This window comes from Rattus norvegicus, chromosome 3 (assembly GCF_021556685.1).
Source record: "Rattus norvegicus strain SHRSP/BbbUtx chromosome 3, alternate assembly SHRSP_T2T, whole genome shotgun sequence".
Classification (NCBI taxonomy): Eukaryota; Metazoa; Chordata; class Mammalia; order Rodentia; family Muridae; genus Rattus; species Rattus norvegicus.
Genome location: NC_141536.1, coordinates 129,544,707 through 129,563,842, shown reverse-complemented (window position 1 = coordinate 129,563,842; position 19,136 = coordinate 129,544,707). Strand labels below are relative to the sequence as shown.

The 19,136-nt window shown below is 38.9% G+C and overlaps 1 long non-coding RNA gene across 5 annotated transcripts in view; it reads left to right on the top strand.

The window, feature by feature from the left end:
• LOC148006549 (uncharacterized) overlaps window positions 1-19,136 on the top strand; it is a 161,032-nt gene that overhangs the window by 87,917 nt on the left and 53,979 nt on the right. Inside the window, exons 1-2 of one of the 5 annotated variants that reach the window (XR_015684640.1) lie at window positions 17,663-17,725; window positions 17,851-17,932. The exons of 1 other annotated variant lie outside the window; for it this stretch is intronic. This is a non-coding gene — a long non-coding RNA (uncharacterized LOC148006549). 3 more of the 5 variants (XR_015684643.1, XR_015684639.1, XR_015684641.1) reach the window with 3 other exon arrangements.

Here is a 19,136-nt window from a genome sequence, read left to right as displayed (position 1 = left end):
CCCTTGGCAGCAGCTGACTGAAAGACTTGGCACAAAGGATAATCTGAAAGATAATTCTTGGGAATAATCCATGCCCTTGTGGCATCATTTAAGGAAGTCTAGAGTAGAAACAAATGTTATTCTTCAAGCTTGGAAAGGTCAGCTTTGTTGTGTCTTGTCAGATGCAAAGATAATCCTCAAAGCTTCTCAGTTGGATCCTGGTTTCAATCTGATGGGAGATGAGTAGAGAGATGTTTGCTAACATTTTATACTTTGAATTGCTTTTTTCTTCCATGCCCAGAGCACTTGTGAGGGAAAAGGCAAAGGCAAAACATGATGAACTTCTACTAACCTGAGAGTGAGTGTGTGCTTGTGGGATTCTTCCCAACAAGGGAACCATGAAGTAGAGTCCTTGACCCACTGGCCTACAAACAAGTAGTTGGAGTTAGTCACTGTGTAACTATTATTTTCTTTTTCCTTTCATGTAGTCAAAAGGCAAAGATCTAGAAATTTAATATTAAATTTGATTTCAAATATTATTTTAAAAATAAAAACCCTGAAAGATATGAAGATTACTTCCCTTAGGACACAATCGACTGGATCTGAGAAATGACTGACTTCTTATAGTAGGACATGAACCCCTCAGTATAGCTTCTTCAGGTTCATGGCTTTGTGTTCAGCCTCCATAGGCTGCACACTGTTAGTAGTTCGGCACCATGTATTGGATAGTCCCTTACTGAGCAAAGCAAATTCTGAGTACAGAGCACAAATGCCTTCCTCTGGGGATGCTACTGAATAAGTGAGAAACATGAACCTCCACTAATTAAACCTGAAACCAGCAGTCTCACACAATGTCTGTGGAAGATGAAGGCAGTGTATGGATGCAGGGATTGAGGGAGGAAGCAACTTTCATGAAGTCTAACACTCTATGGGGGGGATGATAAAGTGAGATCCAGCTAGGAAATATACATATATGAATATTTGATGCAGTGCTAACAAAGCAGCAAATAGGATGAGAGAGGACAATAAATAAAGGTAAGAAATTACAAAGGTTCTTGTGAAACATGCTCAAATGAAGCCAGCCATCTTTGGGACTATTACACAGTGTGAGGATGAGAAATAAATGACATAGCAGGCTGTGAATGCTGTACACTGAATTAAAATTTGTCCTTCAGCGTTTATGAGAAAGCTAAGACACCTTTTGGAAGCTCCTTCAAATGCCTTCTGTGAGTCAAAACAGAAGGCAGAAGAGGACAAAAACAAGCAAACGAACAAACAAACAAACAAACAAAAAAACAAACAAAAAAACAAGGGTAGGAACAGCAAAGTGAGAAGTCTCTGGTAACATCATAAGCCAGTATGACATGGACAGCTGGAGAAAACGAGTGTTTCCTGGAAACACTGGTCCCCTCCTGTGTTGGGGGTAAGTATCAGAGGAGATGAACTATTAACCCAGCAGGCCCTTGAGTCCTGTTCCTACATCTCAAAGAGAGTTAACGTCCCTCTGAAAGTAGGAAACATTCCCCAGGCACAACCAGGATGTAAGCAAACCTCTCTCCAGAAGGCAGCCCCAGGGAGAGAGCCTTCTCCTGCAGGGCTTTGAGCTCTCACATATCAGCATGTTCCTCTGAGAGGAGTAAATCTGTTCAATCCCTTGGGACCTGGAGAAATCCTTCTGAGAAGAGTGTGTGGCAGTCACACTGCTTAAAAGTAAGAGACGGGTTAGATAGTGTTGTTGAATGCAGAAGATATGCAGACAAATTGAGTTGTTATAATATTATTATTATTTTAGCTCCATGTGGAGAGGGTGGAGAAAGGTTAAAGGTTTCTTGGGCTGAAAAAAACTTCAAACTACCTGCAAGGGAACAGGACAAAACAGTCATTTGGGTCTCCGAAGTTACATACAACTAACCAATCATGCTATTTTGGAAGATTGGATGGGGGGAATGACTGAAACAATTCACTAATTCATTTATTGACTTACTTGCTTCTTTGAACTATGTCCTTCCTGGTGTACTGCCAATTTCCTACTGCTGTTTCCAGCTTAGTGGGCCATGCACATTCTACCTTTGAAATAATTCTATATCCCTCATCTCTTTTCCAGTTTCAGCATCCTTCCTCCCACATCCCAGCCATTGTCCTCTTTTCTCCAAATTCAAATATCTCCCAGATGTCCCTCAAGAACTGATAATGGCTCACTGAATAAAAATCAAATAACTTAGCCTTTTTAAACAACCTTGCATAGGCAAATGTGCTCTTCTATACCCAAATATGGACAGCCTCTGGACATTTGCTAGAAGCGATGTATTAGTTTGTGAAGTCCTGACTACATAGCTTTGTTCTTTATAAACCACCTATCTATTTAACAATTCTTCCAAAAAATGTGTGCATCCCCAGGGGGAAAAAACTAATAGAGACCCATATGCTTGAGGTGTAAATATTTAAAAATAACTAACCAGTTTAGCTGTTAAAACATATTCATCCTTCTCTCTTTACAAATACACCTTCCTGGTGATCTAGAAAGTCAGATTTCCTTTAGAGTCCCGACATTTTTTTAAAATTTTCCTCCATAACATAACAAAGAAGACATAAGCTTCATAAATGTTGTGCTCACAGATCCAACTTGTGTTACAGTCATGACTGTGGGTAGGTTGGTAGTGGTAGACCTGTATTAATGGATTGTATATGTTTCACCCAAAGAGTGTCACTATTAGAAGGCATGGCCTTTTTGGAGTAGGTGTGTCACTTTAAGAACCTCAATCCTAGCTGCTTGGAAGCCAGTATTCTGCTAGCAGCCCTCAGAGGAAGATGTAGAGCTTCCAGCTCCTTCCTCCTGAACCATGTCTGCCTGGATGCTGCCATATTCCCACCTTAATGATAATGGACTGAACCTTTGAATCTGTAAGCCAGCCCCAATTAAATGTTGTCCTTCTAAGAGTTGACTTGGTCATGGTGTTTGTTCACAGAAATAAAATCCTAAGACAACATGTCAGTATGGGCAAGCCTTAGAGACACAAAGTTTCATAGGGAAAACCAAGACCTTAGAAGCAGCGTGAGGGCCCTTTGAAAAAGGAAGTCTGTGCCTTTTATATTTAAGGAATGGCCTATGAAGAAGGCAGTGTGGGAATCTGGGAGGGAAGGGAGCATCTATTTTACTTGAACCTCTTTCTTCACAGGTAAGGAGGCTGATGAAGTACAAGTCATCTGCAGCCAGGCCTGCTTTCCCTAGCTGGTCCAAACTGTTCTCTAACCTTTCCTAGTGCTGTGGCATTCTTGTTAACACAAGGGTCCTACTTTTCTTCAGCCCTTCAGCCTTGCTACTTCTCAGTGTAGGATGTTTGCATTCTTTGATCCATCCTCCCAGTCAGGTAGTCCTTAGAAAGTTCTGCACTGTATGTTACGATCCTGAAAGGAGGGGCTTCTACAGCTTCCTGGGAAGCCAACATCCCTAAATTAGATTTGCTTGACATCGTGTGTCACACTCAACATTTGTCTGGTGCATGTAATTTTTATTTGTTAACCATCTCCTCATAAGAGACTAAGGTCCATTAAAATGAGAACCATGACTGTAGCTGGACTGTCACATCAAGGGTAATAATCTAATGTACAGTCTGGGTTGGTGTATTTTTGTGGAGTGATTGAATAAATGAGGTTGGAATACTTTTGATATTGATAACGACTCAGTGAGTATGGAAAGCTCCAGTGACTAAGTACAAAGGTTATTTTTCTGTTTTTTATAAACACAAGATTTGATAGGCTGTGTAGTGTTGTAGGAACTTGATTATGGAGTCTTCATTCATTTCAGGAAAAATTATTTGGTCTCTTATATAGGATATGTAGGAAGTCATTTCTGGGGGCATTTTCATCATTTCATCATTTTACTCTGGGAGATATATTACATGCTGCTGTCAAGAGCCCAGTTTACTAACATTCTCATTTTTTTGTAAGTCCCCATCCTTCAGTACTGTGGATTGAACTTAGCACCTCAAACATGGATAATCAAGAGATTACCATTGAGCTAAAAGCCCATCCCTAGGAGATGTTTTAATTGGTATGATTTGAATAGCTCATAGTTTTTAGTATGTCTATATTTTTCAGGCACTTGTAGGTTTGAAAAAATTAAGAACAATGTCTAGAGATTTCCCATGTAACCCAGACTTTCCTTCATTATCAGCTCTGCCAGAGTGCAGCCTTCATTACAGTCAATGGTCTACATTATAGCCACTACATTGTCACAGCTTATACTAATGCTCATCTTTGGTATAGTACTCTCTATGGGTGGAAAAATATAATGAAATATATACAGTTACGGTTTCATACATACTATTCACAGTCCTAAGATTTCTCTATAGGACTGGGGAGATAACAAAATCAGTAGTGTTTGCCATGCGTGCTAAGGTCGATTCCCCAGTGCCAGAAATAGTGATACACACCTGTGATCCCAGCGCTGGAGAGGCAGAGGTAGGTCCCTGGGGCTTACTGACCATCCACTCTTGGCTAATGAGGTTCAGTAAGCAACTCCGTCTCAAAAAGGTGAAGTGGCTGGCACTAAAGAATGAGAGGCTTGACCTCTGGCAGGCACATGTGCTCCCACATAGGGATATTCCCCTCCACACATACATGGACCCCGTTCACATAAAACCATTTATGATCTTCCTGCACATTTTCACTCAAATCCCCATCAAATGCTGAACTTTGAGGACAAATCTATTGGTATTCCTCTAAAGATCATGTATGATTTTCTTCTCACATGTTGGAATGTAGGGGATATATACACACACGGTGCCTGTACCTGGGGGTCAGAGGTCAACACTAGTGTTTTCCTCTATCATTTTCTGACTTATTGTTTTGAGACAGTGTCTCTTATTACCCATGGAGCTCATCATTCAGTGAGACTGACTGACCAGCAATGCTCTGAGATCTGCCTCCTTTTAGCTATTGAGCACTAAGCTTATACATAGGATGCTAGGGCTGTAAATTCAAGTCCAAAATGAACATCTCCTCAGCCCTTTTCTCACCTTTTCAGAAAATTTTCTCTAGTTTTGACTTTTTATGACTTGAAAATTATGTGCGTAAGGTGTCTTTGCAAACTAATAATTTTATTCTTTGACAATTTTATACATGTATATAATGTACTTGAATCAGAATTACCACCTATTACTTTCTTTTGTCCTCCTGTCATTCTTTCTGGAGTCCTTCTCAACACATCCACCTCCTACTCTCATGTCTTCTTGAGTTTCACGTTGCTTGCACGTACATGGGTATAGGATTTTCACAGGATCATGAGTAACCTATCAGTGGCTACACTCCTGAAGAAAGTGAGTGTCTCTCTGTCAGCAGCTATTCATTACTAATGGTTCCTCATTTGGGTGGCTCATTAGCTCCTCCCCAATGCATGTTGTAATACTGATTGACTCCGTCTTGTGGAGGTTCACTTGAGGAAACCTCAGGTGTTGTGATTTCCTGTGTCAATGACCACGCCACACCTGGAAGATAGAATTTCACAGCATTCCTCTCAATCATGTGGCTCTTACATTCATTCTGCCCCCTCTTCCTTGATTTTCCCTGACCTTTGTGAAGGGTTGTGTAACTTAGACATCCAATCAGAGATGAACACTCAAGAGTCACTTATTCTCACCAGTTTGACTGTTAACGAGTCTGTTTAATCACTATAAAGTACAAACAGAAGCTTCTGTGACTCATGCTTAGAGGAGCACCAATCTATGGGTTTAAATATAAATATTAAGAAAACGATTGACAACATGTTTGTTTAGAAAACCACAGAAATAGTTACCCACTGTGACCTGTGACTGCCCCATCCGTGTTGGTTTTTTTGTTTGTTTGTTTGTTTGTTTGTTTGTTTCCTTTTGGTTTGTTTTAATTAGGTTTATAGTATCAGGCATGAACTCCTTCCTGGGAGGGGGCCTCAAAGCCAAATCAGAAAGTGGTTGGTCAACACCGTAACATACATGTCACTCTTGCACCACGAGGCACACCTTGTTAGGCAAACCAGTGTTCCATCATGCATGGTCCACAGCTGGGCAAGAGCACTGGTAACTTCTCTACTGTCAGTCAGCATAGCACCTTATAGTGCGATGAAGCTGGTGAACAGATTAGAAGTTTCCAGATCACTTACATCTTGTTTTCTCAATGTTGTTTCGGTGACTGCTTGTTTTTGTTTTTGTTTTCTAACAATTTTCTTACTAAATGTTCTCTCTGATTTGTAAGTTGATTTTCTGGAATTAATTTAAGGAAATTCTTAGCCATTATTGTTAAAAATCTTCCTTTTTTTTTCCTTCTTTTACTTTTAAAATTCTTACCATGTCCATGTTATATAGTTTGTTCTTTGATATCTTAGTCTATTTCTTTAAATCCCTGATCCTTTTCTGTTTCAGGTTGGGATGTTTCTATTGATGCATATTTGTGTTCAGAGATTCTTTAATGACATGTGCCCTTAAAGACACCCCTTATTTCAGTTAAAGTATTTTTGATTTCTAATACTTAATTTTGGCCTTTCTTAGGATTTCAGTCTCTCATCTGCTCTTACATGTCATCTATTGTATTTTTAAAACTCTTTTGCATATGAATCATATTCATTTTACATATCCAATCTGTTTACTCTCTGGTTCAGAGATTTGCTCTTTCATTTCTTTTTCTGCCTGCCTGCCTGCCTGCCTGCCTGCCTGTCTGTCTGTCTGTCTGTCTGTCTGTCTGTCTGTCTGTCTATCTGTCTGTCTCTGTATGCGGGCATGTGGGCGCATATGCTCACATGCATACACATACCCTGCTATCTTTACTTGACAGCTAGGAATTGATGTATTTTGGGGAAAGGAACTGTTGGAAATGAGCCTTAAGTAATGTGGAGGCAATAGGAAGACAGAATATCCTAGTCTTTTAATGAGTCAGCCTCAGGCAGCCAAGTTAAATGTTTCCATCTTTTTTATTATTGATCTTTCTTCTTAAATTAAATATAACATCTTCTGCCTGTAGTTGGATATTTCTCTTCTCTCAGGGTAGCTAGACTCTAATAACACCCCAGCATTTTAGGGTTTGTCAAATGGTGTCTCCTGGGGCTGGGGCTTGTTGAAAATGGAAGCATGCTGGTATATATCAAAATCATTGCTTTCTCCTTCTCTTGCTAAAACCATGAAGATATTTTTTTGTAATGTCCTGGTAAATCTCTAAGAGGTGAAACTCACACAAATGTGGGGTTTGAACACTCATAACTGGATCCTCTTGTAAATTTTACCTCCTGGACTTGTTCATGTAGAGCCTCCAGCAATTCATCAAGAAAAAAATGTGTTTTTCCCACGGTTGTGCTGGTTCCCGTGTCTATGTCCTATGGACAGTACTTTCCAGTCTCTCTAACTTTCAGGGCAGTAATTTGCCCTGTACCCCCAATGTTCTTCTGGATTTAACGAGCGTAATTGATTATATCATGTGCTTAGCTTTTCATTTCATATTACAATAGAACTACGACTTATAAGATCTTTATATGTGTAATAAAAAAATCTGGTCTCATTTTTCTTTCAAATCAGCCAACATTTACCATAATCCTTGATTCTGTAAGTCTCATGAGACATCTTCCAGACTGAGCCACCTGGACTTGTCACTTCTGGGCGTCATCATGTACTTGTAGGCAGTTAGTGAATCATGTGATAACTAGATTGATATAAGGAAGATTCTGTCACATGCCTGACAATTTGTTGCTAGTGGCTGGGACAGCTAAGTGTTCTGCCATCAGTCTAGCAAGGGCTCATTTTCCATGGTGATGTCACAGTTTCAAATATAACTAGAGCAGTCAAGCTTCAAAGTAGGCTCTTTAATCTTCAATTTGTATCTTATATGTTAACATTCCATTGTTTCGAAATTTGTCACATGAGTAAGAGATTAAGTAAGTGGAGAAGAGAAGCCTATCCTATTGACTGAAAGAACTATATAACTGTGACCAAACTTAAAATTTGACTTTATCATTCATCATCAGACATGTATTCTTAAGACCACATATTCTGTAAGCATATTCTATAGGTTTATCTATCAAAAAGGTGCCATTTATCTCCATGGTTCAATTGCCAGGAGGTATATTTGACAAATAATACAGAACTAACTTTGTATCTAATAACATTTGAAAGTGGCAGGAAATGGGTGATAACCTTTTGTGGCAGAGTCTGGAGCTGATTTTGAGAGAGAATAGATACTTAGTCACAGTTCAAACTAGAGAGTTCATGAAACAATATGGTTCCCATTGACTTATTCCAAGTGGGCAGTGGGCAAACAGAGGGAGCATCTGTGGTTCTCTAGGAATTCATTTCAGACTATATTTCTGAAAAATTGTGCAATCTGCTTAGCTGGAACCCACCATGATTCATGCCCAAAGGCTATTAAACTGAAAATATCACATTCCCTTGAATTTCTGGTCTAGAATCCTTCCTATAGAAACAATGTATCCTATCTCCTAAAATTTATGTGGCTTGGCCATACATTGATTGCCTGTGACAAGATGAAGCCTGCATAACCAGCAGAAGACACCACCCTGGACCCAGTAAGCCTGAGATTGAGATTAGATTTCATCACAAATTTTCAGCATTTATTACTTTATACTTCAAATTTTTCATATAACAAGTTGAGGTTAGAGCATCCACTCTATTGGTTATTTTGAATGCATACACATCTAGAACACTTATAATTGGGTTGGCATATGTAAGGCATTCAACAAATACAAGTTTGTATTTGAATTACTACTGAAATAAAAGAAAGTTAGATGATCTCTCCATAGTTAAACTCCTGGATGAAGTTGATTATTTCTGTATAATACTTGGTATTTCTTCTACATGGGCTGAATGTTTACTTCGGCATTCTTTTCTTTTAGGCAAGAGAAATGACTGTGAGAGAGCCAATATCTTACTCACTTAGTAAATTTAATGGGTAATAATAGTCTTTCACGGGTTGAAAGAAGACAACAGCAACCACCATATATGTCATTTTCAGACTTTTAATTTTACATGCTTTCTAAGTCATCATAAAATGTCTTGATGAGGAGTGAAGTGATGACTCATCAAGTAAAGGAACTTATTGCTCAACCTTGAGGAATTAAGTTCAAATCCTCAGAACCATGTAAAATTCCATGCTTGCATGTAGCTCCACCACTATGGAGGACTAGAGAGATTTTGTAAGGCTTGTTGTCCAACTCTAGGTTCAGTGAGAAACCGTGCCTCAAGGGATTAGGGTGGAGAATAACAGTGCAGGATACCCAACATCCTCTAGTCTCTCTGTATGTTCAAGACTGTGCATTCTACATAAATGTGAGTATACCCGACACATACAAATAAGTAAATAAGCAAGTAAATAAATATTTTTTTAAAATTATGATATTGCCAAAGGATTTTTAGATTTGGAGTTTGTTTTGGTTTGTTCTGTTAGTGTTATCTGAAGTAAGGACTTGCTATTCTGGCCTTACATTTTAATCCTCCTGCCTCAGTCTCTCAAGTTCCACTGTGATAAACGTGCAGTTATGGCTGGTGAAACAAAAGGCCAGATTTTCAAATCTGGTCTGTATCAGATTAACAAGGCAGTTTGGGCAATCTTAACATTTCGGAGATCCCATCTTAGCAGGAAGTGGGGAAACCCCACTGAGCAGGGCAGGCTGTGCTAATCAGTTGGCCAGGACTGGGGAAATAAAGAAAGTTGGAAACTGGGTAGGAGAATGTTGTGGTGGGTAATACAGCCATAAGGAGACACCCTCAGTTTCTCTATGAAGACAGGAAAGGCTATGTTGGGTTCTAAAAAATATAAAAAGACTTTTGTTGAAATTGAGGACTCACAGACTGAGGGAGTCAATGATATACAGGAACTTAAGCCTTGAAACGAGTAAGGAGCAATGAGTTCTATCAAGTATTTGGATACATTGAAGTATTGAGAGTTGAAGCATAGATTTGACTTGAGAAGACTGTGGTAGGTTCAGTCATTTATTATAATCATTTCCAGCATGTCTGTTGGCTCAGGACATTGTGTGACAGGATGACAGGTGGAACAGCCATTCCTGTTAAATTCCCAATTTTCCATAATGCTGTGCGCCATTTGTCCTTTTATACATTATACAAGATGGAGGTTTTTTCATATATATGTATATATATGTATATATATATATATATATATATATATATATGTGTGTGTGTGTGTGTGTGTGTGTGTGTGTGTGTGTGTGTGTGTGTGTGAGCGATACATGCATGTTTATATGCATGTTTGCATTGTGTGAGTGCATATGTGATTGTGTATGAAGGAACAAGATTGATGTCGAGGGAATTTCTTTGGTATCTTTCAGCTTATACCTTAAGGCAGGGTCTTTCAATCAACACCTAGAGCTTTCCAGTTTGGCTACTGTAATTGCCCACTTGCATGGGATCACCCCATCTTCTGCCTCCTAAGAGCAGAATTACAGGCAAGCTTCCATATCCACTTAGCATTTCCATGGCTTCTGATCAGTACTTCAGTCCTCTTACTTGCACAACAAGCACTTTAACTAGTGAGGCATCTCTCCAGCTGGCCAGATGGAGCATCTTGAACACAGAAATGATTATAGATAAATAGGTCTTGACTGGAGCTTTAGTACCTCTTAACTGGAGTTGCAGTCTACCATGATGAATAAAGATGAATTGACTGTATGAGTATCCCATTTTGTGTTGTTACTAAGGCTTTGGGTATGGGTCTGGATCTGGCCGAATGCACAAGATTTAGTAGTCTAAAGTAAAATAGCCCTTGAGGTTGTAGAGATCAATTTATATTTCCTTAGTTTTATACACGATATTCAGTGATATACCCAATAGTTCATGCCTTCCAGGTTATAATGTATCTTAATGTCATTGACATGCTTTCTATCATTTTTTCTTTAACTGGAATTTTAGGACTTATTACAGCGAAGATATAACCTTTCCTAATAGACAACCAACCCATATATTTAATGTGGGTCCTGCTCCTGCTCTGGGTAGAAAGTTGAACAGGCTAATTAAGAATAATGAAGAATGATTCTTTTGAATCCTTGTCAAGTCTCATGGTCACCCAAAATTAAAAGCCATCCCATGTAAGATGAACCTTTCAAAGCCTTAAAGAGTCTCGGGGCCCAGAAAAATCACCAGAGGGTCCTTGGTGGATTTGAAGCTCGTCTTGAGGAATGGATCTCATGTGATCTTACTCACTGAATTTATGAGTACCCATCTTTTGGGATCCAGCCTCTGTCTTTCAAGCTAGATCAGGACTGTGAGAGGCAGAGACTTATGAATAGCTTATGTATGTAGTCAAGCCATAGGGTTGGAGGGAAACATTGTGGTTTTGGGAATTTAACAGAGAAGGAAAGTTTTTCTCTGTGTTTGTGTCTTGTGTTATGAGGGTATAGTCTGAACTTTCCATGTATTGCACAATAACCCCAGATCCTCAACTCTGAGCCTTTACAGCAAAGTGCTTAGAAGTCGTCAGTCAAGAAAACTACTTTAAGAATCTGGTTGCTTGTATTTTACTTAAACCAGTGATTAATTGTGAATGTTTGGAAAGGACAAGAAATGAATCATATCTTATAGTTCTTCATGGACAAGCCAGTACATCTATCTCACAGTCAGTTGGGAGGTCTAATCACATAAAATATTTAGGTGGTACCTGATATATAGCGAGCCTTTGATAAATGTGATTGTTTATATTGGTATTGATCAGACTGCTGAGTGATTTGAGCTTTGCTAGGTTTGAGCTTTTAATTGGTTAATATAAAACATTGCACAGACCACATTTCCAATTGTGTCGAGAGCATTTTACCTCCTAAGCTGTGGCCATCTCTCTATATATATCTACAGTACAATTAAATGGATCCTTCTATATCCAATTCTCCATTTTGTTTTTAGTTGCTTCAATGAGGAATTTCAAAGCTATAGATGAAAGTTATGGAGCTGTAGATCAACTCAGTTATTAAGATAAGCAAGCGACTATCTGCACACCATCCTAGTAGAATAAACCCTACTGGAACTGCCAGGAACCATCTGAATGTCTCCTGCAGAACATTTTTTTTCTTTTTTTTCCAATAAACTTGAAATGTATATTTATATTCATTTTTATGAACAATTATGATAAAAGCACGTCCATGTGCATGCAAACAACTCATGATCAACATTAATACTGAGAAAACACAATTCAATGATGGCACTGAAGCTAAGGCAGGTCAAAGCTCTCACTACATCCCCCAGAGTATAATGAGATCAGTTTCAATTAAGCCCAGTCTCTGTGAGCAGAGCAATATATTGGTTCATATGAAACTTGTTCTACAAAACTCGTTTGCATCTATTGATGTTTCGTCTAATCCCACTTTAAAACTTAAGCCCGGACATAACACTCTGCATGTCCCCATACTGCCGAGATGAAAGTAAATAAATTTTAACAGGAAATGGCACTAATTCATGTTCTGCAAATATGTTTGATACTTCTGTAGTCCACACAACATTGTGGAGATGTTTGCCTTTCGGGTTCTGTCACTTGTGGGTGTGGAACTGCCAAAGGCACACAAAGGAAAGCTGCTGCTCTGAATCCATTTTTGAGTCCTGTGGTTTTCAGATGAGCAGAAATGTAGTGAAATCCCAAAGTGTAACTCCACATCAGACCCTTAATCAGAAGGATGTGGGATAGCGTGAAGCCCCAGTCAGAAAGAATGAGGAACTCGGCGGCAACTTCTAGGCATGTGGTAGATTTATTATTTATACATTCCAGATGAATCGTTTTTTTAGTCAGCAAGTTCTTTAGATGTCATTATCCGGGATCACTTCTTTATTATTATTATTATTATTATTATTATTATTATTATTATTATTAACTTGAGTATTTCTTATATACATTTCGAGTGTTATTCCCTTTCCTGGTTTCCAGGCAAACATCCCCCTCCCCCCTCCCCTTCCTTATGGGTGTTCCCCTCCCCATCCTCCCCCCATTGCCGCCCTCCCCCCAACAGTCTAGTTCACTGGGGGTTCAGTCTTAGCAGGACCCAGGGCTTCCCCTTCCACTGGTGCTCTTACTAGGATATTCATTGCTACCTATGAGGTCAGAGTCCAGGGTCAGTCTATCCCTGGAAGCTCTGGTTGCTTGGCATTGTTGTACATATGGGGTCTCGAGCCCTTTCAAGCTCTTCCAGTTCTTTCTCTGATTCCTTCAACGGGGGTCCTATTCTCAGTTCAGTGGTTTGCTGCTGGCATTTGCCTCTGTATTTGCTGTATTCTGGCTGTGTCTCTCAGGAGCAATCTACATCCGGCTCCTGTTGGTCTGCACTTCTTTGCTTCATCCATCTTGTCTATATGGGTGGCTGTATATGTATGGGCCACATGTGGGGCAGGCTCTGAATGGGTGTTCCTTCAGTCTCTGTTTTAATCTTTGCCTCTCTATTCCCTGCCAAGAGTATTCTTGTTCCTCATTTAAAGAAGGAGTGAAGCATTCACATTTTGATCATCCGTCTTGAGTTTCATTTGTTCTAGGCATCTAGGGTAATTCAAGCATTTGGGCTAATAGCCACTTATCAATGAGTGCATACCATGTATGTTTTTCTGTGATTGGGTTAGCTCACTCAGGATGATATTTTCCAGTTCCAACCATTTGCCAACGAATTTCATAAAGTCGTTGTTTTTGATAGCTGAGTAATATTCCATTGTGTAGATGTACCACATTTTCTGTATCCATTCCTCTGCTGAAGGGCTCTGGGTTCTTTCCAGCTTCTGGCTATTATAAATAAGGCTGCGATGAACATAGTGGAGCACATGTCTTTTTTATATGTTGGGGCATCTTTTGGGTATATGCCCAAGAGAGGTATAGCTGGATCCTCAGGCAGTTCAATGTCCAATTTTCTGAGGAACCTCCAGACTGATTTCCAGAATGGTTGTACCAGTCTGCAACCCCACCAACAATGGAGGAGTGTTCCTCTTTCTCCGCATCCTTGCCAGCATCTGCTGTCACCTGAGTTTTTGCTCTTAGCCATTCTCACTGGGGTGAGGTGAAATCTCAGGGTTGTTTTGATTTGCATTTCCCTTATGACTAAAGATGTTGAACATTTCTTTAGCTGTTTCTCAGCCATTAGACATTCCTCAGCTGTGAATTCTTTGTTTAGCTCTGAACCCCACTTTTTAATAGGGTTATTTGTCTCCCTGCGGTATAACTTCTTGAGTTCTTTGTATATTTTGGATATAAGGCCTCTATCTGTTGTAGGATTGGTAAAGATCTTTTCCCAATCTGTTGGTTGCCGTTTTGTCCTAACCACAGTGTCCTTTGCCTTACAGAAGCTTTGCAGTTTTATGAGATCCCATTTGTCTATTCTTGATCTTAGAGCATAAGCCATTTTGTTCAGGAAATTTTTTCCAGTGCCCATGTGTTCCAGCTGCTTCCCTAGTTTTTCTTCTATTAGTTTGAGTGTGTCCTGCAGAACATTTTGACTTCTTTCCTCTTCCTCTACCTTTCATCTCTCAGCTCTTTTCTTTCTTTTTTTTATTACTTTTTTTTTTAGTAACTTAAGTATTTCTTATTTACATTTCGAGTGTTATTCCCTTTCCCAGTTTCTGGGCCAACATCCTCCTAGCCCCTCCCCCTCCCCTTCTTTATCGGTGTTCCCCTCCCCATCCTCCCCCCATTGCTGCCCTCCCCCCAACAGTCTAGTTCACTGGGGGTTCAGTCTTAGCAGGACCCAGGGCTTCCCCTTCCACTGGTGCTCTTACTAGGATATTCATTGCTACCTATGAGGTCAGAGTCCAGGGTCAGTCCATGTATAGTCTTTAGGTAGTACTTAGTCCCTGGAAGCTCTGGTTGCTTGGCATTGTTGTTCATAAGGGGTCTCGAGCCCCTTCAAGCTCTTCCAGTCCTTTCTCTGATTCCTTCAACGGGGGTCCTGTTCTCAGTTCAGTGGTTTGCTGCTGGCATTCGCCTCTGTATTTGCTGTATTCTGGCTGTGTCTCTCAGGAGCGATCTACATCCGGCTCCTGTCGGCCTGCACTTCTTTGCTTCATCCATCTTGTCTAATTGGATGGCTGTATATGTATGGGCCACATGTGGGGCAGGCTCTGAATGGGTGTTCCTTCTGTCTCTGTTTTAATCTTTTCTCAGCTCTTTTCTAATGAGTCCAAGTCATCTGGAGACACTGGTACAAGAAAGGAGATTGTACCAGTGACCTCTTGCTGTATAACAAACCGTCCAAAATTTAATGGCCTAAAATAGCAATGACTGTTCTGTGGGTCAGCCGCACTAGCTCTGCTTTTTTTTTTTTTTTTTTTTTTTTGTAAGAGCTGTTTCTGCTGGTCTTGCCTGAGGTCATTCTGACAGTAGAGATCTGGCAGCTCAACTTAGAACTGAAACTTTCTACTGAGCTCTCTCTTACATTTCATAGAACAGTATTGGCTTCTGCTGGGTCATGTGTCTCTAGTAGGTTAGTGTGGGTCTCTTTATGTGATTGACAGATGTTAAAAGAATAAGAGCAGACACTTGCTTGGCATTAAAGTAAGCTAAAGGGCCAGTCCCAGTCAGGTTGTAAGAAAATCCACTCTAGGGTTTAATAAAAGTCTACAAAGCATCAGCCTATTTTACTCTAACACAGTAGAAGAAGGGGAAGAAGAAAATATGAGAAAGTAACATGAGTACCCACCACGGACCACAGCAGGCATTTCCCCATGCAATAGTTAGCACTCGTTGAGGAATAGCCTATAATATGCACTCAAGGTGATCAACAGTCTTTTGAAAAATGGCTGCTCCCTATCTTTTCAAACTTCATTTATACAGGTTGGATATTGCCTTCTCAACATACTTGGTTCAAATGTAGCCTGTGTTTACATTTTTTTTCTTGTTTGGAGAAAAACCAAGAGTGTCTGGTTAATTATAGCCGGGGTTTGTGGCAGTGGCACTATAGTGTTCTCCCTCCTCCATCAGTTTGAGTTCTACATTGTAGCTTGTTCACATTCTTAGTCAAGGTTATGTCTTTGAGGTGGTTTTATGCTCATATTGACTCCCTACTGTCTGAGCTGTGTTTTGTAAGTTGTGCTTTCAATCTCCCTTTCTTGAAAGGTACCTTGGGAGTGGGAGGTCGCCTGCGAGCCTCTGCTGACAAGGTATATCTCACAGCAATTATGGAACTTTCTGATATATAGTGGATGATTCTTTTTATGCACCGTGCTGCCTATCAACTTCATCGTAAAGTAAATGAGACAGGTTTATCTGAGGCATTTTGATATCCTTTTCTACTAGCTTGTAAACATAAGCTTCATTTTCTATTCTAAGTGTACCTACAGCAGAGACTATGAGTCACTGTGCTTCCTACAGTATTAATCATGTCTTACACTATATCCTTTGTACAAGTTAGGCATTTTAGAGAAAGCACATAGGCACAGAATTCTGAGGAGCTCTGGCCTGAGGAAGAAGTTAATTGAAATTAAAGACTCAGAAGAAAATTGATTTTCGATCATAAAATAAATTAAATATACCACTTAATTCATAAAGACAGTGCTTATTTGAACCGTTGAGGTTAATCTGATTCTATCAAGAGCCATTTATTATAGACTTGATGTATGATGTGTATATATGAATAGAGAAAGTCCCTGTGCTGGCTATTCCTACATCATAAAGGAAATGGGTTCTTAGGTAAAAGTGGTTCCTCCATGATGCACTGACAGCTATATTGTATGGTCATCCAGTTTTCAGCGTTTGAGGAACATTCTTGCTGGGTTTTGCAGAGGCGGTACTGACTTACAGTGCTATCAATTGTGTATGAGGATTCTTTTCCCTCGCACTCCTGCTGACATTTGTTATTTTTTGTCTCCTTGATTATAGCTATTCGAACTCAGTTGGGATAGAATTTCAATGGAGTTTTGATTTGTATTTTATTGGTGTGTAAAAATGCTGAGCTATTTTTCATGCATTTATTGGCTATTATATTTCTCGCTCTGAAAAGTATCTTTTTGGTTCTTGCCCTTTTGTGGATTATGTTACTTGCTGTTTAAATAGTCAATCTATAGATATAGATGAATATAGATGATAGATGGATAGGTGGATAGATACATAGATATGTAGATAGATAAAAAAATCTAGTAATTTTTACATTGATATTGTATATTGCTATTTTGCTGAGTTGATTACTTCTAAAATATTTTGGAGAACTCTTTAGGAGTTTCTAAGAATAGGATCATATTACCTGCCCGTAGGAGTAATCTGTCTTCTTTCCTTATTTGTGGACTTTCTATTTATTTATTTATTTATTTATTTATTCATTTATTTATTTATACTTATTGCCCTGGCTATAATTTCATGTGCTATATTGAATAAGAGCACTAAGACTAGACATTCTTGTCTCATTCCTGATTTTTGAGGCTCTGTTTTTAGTTTTTCCCATTCAGTGTGATCATAGTTGTGGGTTTAGCATATATAGATTCTATTATAGTCAAATAGGTTTCTATATCTTTTCTTTTTTACCTACCACTGTAATATTTGATACTAAGTTTTATTCTTTGAGAGCTTCATAGAGTCTACAATGAAATGTGATCATATCTATCTCCCATTTGCTCCCCCCAAGTCCCTCTGGGCCTCCCTGTAATGACCACCTCTATTCTTTTAATATTCCACTGAGTCAAATTAGTGCTGCTCATATGTGAACAATTGGGGTTATGAGGTCATCCAATGGAACATAGGTGACACCCTCAAGAACAATGACTCTCCCTCCTCTGGTAGCTATCAATTGCCAATAGCTCTTCAGTAAAGGGTGAGGCCTTTTAAGTTCCTCCCTCATCTATGCTGGAAGTTTGGATTCCTTATTCTTGTACAGGTCTTATGCCAGTAACCATAGCTCCTGTGAATTCATGAGTGCCATATTCTTGTCACATCCAGAAAACAGCACTTCTAGCAACCCTCTCCATCCTCCAGTTCTTAAATTCCTCTGCCTTTTCTTTTGGAATGTTCCCTGAACTTGGTGAGTGGTATTGATAAAGATGCACCTTACAATCATTAATGCTCAGCACTTTGACCAGCTGAATAATATTCCATTTTGTATGTATGTCACATTTTCGTTATATATTTTTCTGCTTGTTGATATCTAGGTTGGCTCCATTTCCTAGCCATCTTGAATGAGGCAGCAATGAACATGGGCGTGTCAATGTCTCTGTAGTAGAATATAAAGGGCTGGGTACATACTTATCATGAAGGGGTGTTCAGTTTTGTCAAATGTTTTTTCCAGGATTTATTGAGAAAATTGTGTGAACTCTGTCCTTGGTTTTATCTAGGCACTGCTTTCCATTCATTGACTTGTATGTGTTCAACCACTCTTGCATCTATGTAATGAAATCAACTTGGTCATGGTGTGTGGTATTTCTTAACACATTGTTGAATTTATTTTGCATGTATTTTGTATTTTGCTCTAGAATTTTGCATGTGTGTTCACCAGGATTAGGGATTTACATACATGCTATTTTTGGTTTTTCCCTTATCTGATTTTTTTAAATTAAAGAAATGATCATCAATATAATCCATATTGCATAGAATGAGTTATGAAACACTTCATCTCTTTCTAATTTATGGTATACTTTCAGAAGCATTGGTGTTAATTCTTTAAAGGGCTGGAAAATTTCTTCTAGTCCTCAGATTTTCTTTGTTGGACAACTTTTTGTACTATGTGTATACATTGTTGTTTAAGTTTAAAAATATTTCTTTATTTTTGTGTGTCATAGCATCTAGAAATTCTTTTCTTTTAGTTTGTTGGAGACTAAATTTTTAAAGTAGTCTTTTGTAGTAATAACCCTCACCATGTCCATCTTTCATATATAAGTCTACAAATTTTGGTTATCTCTTTCTTTTGATTCGTCTGGATAAAAGGTCACTATTTTAAAAAATGATTTCAAAGAATCAATTCTATGTTTCTTTTGCCCATTGTGTAGTTATTTTAGAATTAAATTTGTTAACTATAGCTCTGATCTTTTTTAGTTATTTATTTTTTGGTTTTGGTTTTATAAGACATAGAGTTAAATTGATTGTTGTTTCTGTGAATTTCTTGTGTGGGCGTTTGTTATTGCAATCTTCTCTCTTTGATGTATCCATAGGTTCTGATATATTATACTTCTGCTTTCACTTTCTTTCAGTACTTTTCAAAATTTCTCTTGATTCCTTCTGTAGATCTGTGA